General features: G+C 53.7%; 1 pseudogene; it reads left to right on the top strand.

The window, feature by feature from the left end:
• The window catches only part of LOC126928372 (large subunit ribosomal RNA), an 11,014-nt pseudogene that overhangs the window by 3,150 nt on the left and 2,864 nt on the right, over positions 1-5,000 (top strand).

Genomic DNA, 5,000 nt, shown 5'->3' on the forward strand with positions numbered 1-5,000 from the left:
ATCTGGGTCTGCCGAGCTCGGTTAGCAGGACGCCGGGCCGGTAGTGACGTGGCCGTACATCCACACGATAGTCCCACCAGCGACTTAGGCTGGTACCACGGGCGGGTCGAGTTATAGCCCGGAGGGAGTAGCGACCCCTCTGCTCGGCCAAAAATGGGTATGGACTCGTGGTGGCAGTGGTTGATGGCCAAGATGCTGGCAAGAGGGCCGAGTTAAGGTGTTCGTCCTACACCGAATGGTCTACGGCGTGTGAGCAGCGTCCCAACTGCTCCGGTACCGTCCCGGTAGACGGTAGGGCTTAGAAAGGGCCCCGTTCGACCTGAGACGAGCGACAGCCCCTGCAGGCCTAGCTAATCCAGGAAGCAGGGCACTGTGTGCCTTGCGCGATGGTTGGGCGTCTACCCAACCCCAATTGGTCCAGGGGACCCGGGTTACTGTATGGACAAAAAGTCTGGGAAAGTACCCGTTACCAAAAATTGCATATATGTATGTATGTCCCTATCTACTGGTTTCCAAGATGGCGGCAAGTGGGACGGACGCGTGCACGTCGCTCCGCAGTCTATAAACGAAAAAACCGGGCAAATTAAAAAGTTCGGGCGTAAAAATTAATTTAAAGCAAAGTGGGAGTGCCGAGGAAAACGTGTAGTTAAAAAGAATCGTGGAGATCGCCGAATTCAGAGCGAAAAAAGCTAATGTAAATCGCCACGTGCGAAAAGTGAGGTTAGCTGACGCGACGGATAGGAAAAACCGAAAAATCAAAGATCTCGGGAGCGAAAAATAATTCAATAGGCAGAGTTAGTGCTTAAAATAAAGTGCATGCAAAAATATTAGTGGAGATTTCCGCAATAAGCGCGGAAAAAGCAAAGAAAGTGCCGCGTGTGCGAAGCGAGGTTAGGCCACGTGGCGGACAAAAACGCGTAAATCGAAGATCTCGGGCACGAAACTAAAATAATAGGTAGTGCGAGTGCTAAAAAACATAGTGCACACCGAAAGTTTAGTGAAAATTGCCGCAATAAGCGCGGAAAAACAAAAGAAAGTGCCGCGTGCGCGAAGTGAGGTTAGGCCACGTGGCGGACAAAAACGCGAAAATCGAAGATCTCGGGCACGAAAACTAAAATAATAGATAGTGCGAGTGCTAAAAACATAGTGCACACCGAAAGTTTAGTGGAAATTGCCGCAATAAGCGCGAGAAAAGCAAAACAAAGTGCCACGTGCGGGAGGATAGGTTAGCGGACGCGCGGCAGCCATCTTGGGTCGAGCGACCGAAGCGCCGCCGCCCGGGCATCTTGGGAACCAAGAGCACGCCGCTAGGCGGCAAATTCAAATTCAAATTCAAACCCAGGGGTTTTGAACTGTGAAGAGCACGCCGCCGGACTCAGCGCGGGAGTGCTCGCGGGAACAAAGCGCCAACTGAAAGTCCGCGAGGGGGATTCAATACGCCGCTGGACATAGCCACCGGGAAGCGAACAGCCGCAGCGGCAGCCGCAAGAAGCGGCAAGGAGCCGGTGATGCCGACGCTAGGGCACTCGTCGCCAGGCGCAGAGGCCAGAGTGGTCCTCCAACCCCTGAGGAAACAGATGGAAAAGAACGAGGCCACTCCAAGCCCGAGGATACCAGAGAAGACGATGAGAGCAAGCCTGGGGAGAAACAACCCCCCCAGAGATGAGGAGAGATTGGCCGGGGAGGATAAGCGGCAAGTGCCCGATATAAAGGCACAGGCCAGTGACATAGAGAGGAAGGTCACGGCGTTCTGCTTAGACTCGGCCAGGAAAATAAACAAGGAACACGCCGCAGTAATCCTACGGCACTTCAAAGAAATGAGGGGCATTGTTGACGAGCTACTGCTCCATAATAGCTACCTGACAGGCAGGCTAGAGCAGAGTGCCGGAGATGAGAAGAATAAGGAAACGGCGATAATGAACGCCGTCAACAAAGCAACCAGGCGGCTAGAAACAGCCGTCTTGAGAACGACGCAGCAGGAACAGAGGGAGCCGACATATGCCGAAAAAGTAAAGATAACGAGCAACAAGGTCGAGCAGACGGCGGTCAAGCCGCCCAAAAATGTGGTCATAATTCGACCGGAAAGAGAAGGTGGCGAGATTCAAACGAGCGAAGAAGCACTTGACGCGGTGTTCACCCTAGTGAATCCCCGCAAGAGAGGAATCCAAGTTACGGCCGTCCGGAAAATAAAGGGAAACGGCCTAGCCGTTGAGACGACGAAGCCGGAGAGCCTAAAAGAGTTCACCGAGAACTCGAAACTAAAGGAGGCTGGACTAAAAGCTAGCACGCCGCAGCGGAGACCCCCCAGGATGATCATCTACGACGTCCCGAGGGACATTCCAGAGAAGGAGATCCTGGCCTGCATGAGGAAGCAGAACCAAGAAAGACTAAATGAGGACGACGTTGCAGCCATCAAGTTCTGCTTCAGGACCGGCAGAAAGGATCAAGAGGAGACGAACTGGGTCATCGAAGTGCCCCCCCAGGTAAGGGAGAAACTATTGAAAGGTAAGATCTTCCTCTCATGGAATGCCTGCAAAGTTAAAGATTACATAGCAATTAGTCGCTGCTACAAGTGTCAAGGATACGGACACGTGGCAAAATATTGCCGCGTTAACTACGAAATCTGCGCGCACTGTGCAGAAAGTGGGCACAGCACTAAAGAGTGCAAAGATAAGGATGGGCACGCCACCTGCGTAAACTGCAAGAGAGCAGGGAGGAAGGGCGACCACGCAGCTTCCAACGCGAAATGCCCAATGTATACGAAAGCCTTGGAAGCAATAATAGCAAGGACGCAATATGTATAAAGAGCAACGCAGGGACAGAAGAGGACTTGGGCGGAAAAGGGAAATAAGGATCCTGCAGCACAACATGCAGCGATCCAAAACAACTCCTTATGAGATCCGGACGCAAATGGACGCCGATGGGGATGACATAATATTAATGCAAGAACCATACAGCGTCGATGGGAAAATACCCGGATTCGGCACAGGAGTCGCGATCGCCTGCAGAGGGTCGAAGCACAACCCGCCAATGGCGGCCGTAGGGATAAAATCAGAGACCCTAACGCCCCTCGAGGTCGCCGAACTCTGCACAACACACTGTTCCTGCGTGCAGATAAGCGACGGGGAAACAGAGGTGTACGCGGCAAGCCTGTACTTTCCGCCGACAGGAAACATCGAGGTCGGCGTGCAACAGTTGGAGAAGGTACTACGGTGTCTCAGAGGCAAGAGGATCATCATCGGCCTGGATGCGAACGCAAAATCACCGCTGTGGTGCAGCAGGAGCACCGACGACAGAGGCGAGGCCCTAGAGGCAGTCATAGCGCAGTACGGTCTCCATGTCCTGAATCAACCAGGACAACCCCACACGTTTGAAACAACTCGAGGGCGATCAAACATAGACGTGACGATGGCGAGCCCAGAGGCAATACTCCTTGTAAAGGGCTGGAGGATACGCGAAGATGGTACCTCCAGTGACCACCGGATACTGGAGACGCTCCTCGACTTCGGGACGAGAAGCACCACACCGCAGCTTCAGGAAAGACGCTATAACACGCGAAAAGCCAACTGGGAGGTATTTCAGAGTGCCCTCACAGAGAAAATGGAGGCACTCAAAGAAACAACCCTCCAGCAGGCAGAGGACGTCGAAAGAATGGCCGGGCAACTCCAGGCAACCCTGATAGGTGCCTGCGACACCGCCATCCCAAAGAAGAAATGGTACTACAGGTCAGTACCCTGGTGGACGCCCGAACTCACCAGAGCAAAGAGAAACACCTACCAGGCGAGAAGAAGGTATCAGGGGGCCAGGGACCCCGCTACGAGGGAGCAGGAGAAGCTGCGGTACAGGTCAACACGAAAGGAGTATAAGAGGATGCTGGCAAGAGCAAAAATCCAGAGCTGGCAGGACTTCGTCACCAAAGAGGGTAACAGGGAACCTTGGGGCATCGCTTACAAAACAGTCGCAAGGAAACTCAGAGGAGAGGAAACAACATCGACGCTGAAGACGCCGCTCGGATATACCTCCAACTGGCGAACGACCGCGGCAGCGATGTTGTCCGCACTTCTACCCGACGACGAGGAAGACACCGAAACGGAGGAGCAGAAGGAAATAAGGCGGAACTCGACAAACCCCCCCAACGTAGAAGACACCCCTGAATTCAGCTTCGAGGAACTCAGTGACGCCGTGAAACGGCTGAGGAAGGGGAAGTGCCCAGGCCCCGACCTGATTGAGGTCGAAATAATCCAACGGGCCTGGGGAAGAATACACCAAGAGCTCCTAAGGCTCATGAACGGCTGCCTCGCCTGGGGAATATTCCCCAAACGGTGGAAGGTCGCAAATGTTATCACCATCCCCAAGGGACCGGATCGGGACAGAAGCAATCCGAAATCCTACAGGCCAATCTGTCTGCTCTCCATGATAGGCAAGCTGCTAGAAAGGCTAATGGCCACCAGGATGGCACCTATCTTCCACGACCACGCGCTCTCCTCCGACAGACAATATGGCTTTCGCCCCGGAAGATCGACGGTGGACGCGATCATCAAGCTCCGCGAGAAAATCGAGCAAATGAGCGAGAAGAGGTACGTCCTCGCAATAGCACTCGATATATCAGGAGCCTTCGACAACGTCTGGTGGCCGAACGTGCTGCACGAGCTCAAAAGAAGAGAATGCCCCGACAACCTGTACCGGTTAACAAGGAGCTACTTCTCCGAAAGAACCGTACAGATTGCTGGGAAAAACGAAGCAGTGAGCAAGCCCGTCACGAAAGGATGCCCGCAGGGATCGGTACTGGGACCAAGTTTCTGGAATCTCGTATTTGATGACCTGCTGGCTGAGCTAGCGGGAAACGCGACAGGGTGCGAACCCATCGCGTACGCGGACGACATCGTGATTCTAATTGCCGGCAACACGAGGAACGAGCTCCAGGAAAAGGGACAGGAGGTAGTTACCCGAGTCTCTACCTGGTGCACCAGGAAGAAGCTAACGTTATCGGCACAGAAAAC

This window comes from Bombus affinis, unplaced genomic scaffold (genome assembly GCF_024516045.1).
Source record: "Bombus affinis isolate iyBomAffi1 unplaced genomic scaffold, iyBomAffi1.2 ctg00000878.1, whole genome shotgun sequence".
Taxonomy (NCBI): Eukaryota; Metazoa; Arthropoda; class Insecta; order Hymenoptera; family Apidae; genus Bombus; species Bombus affinis.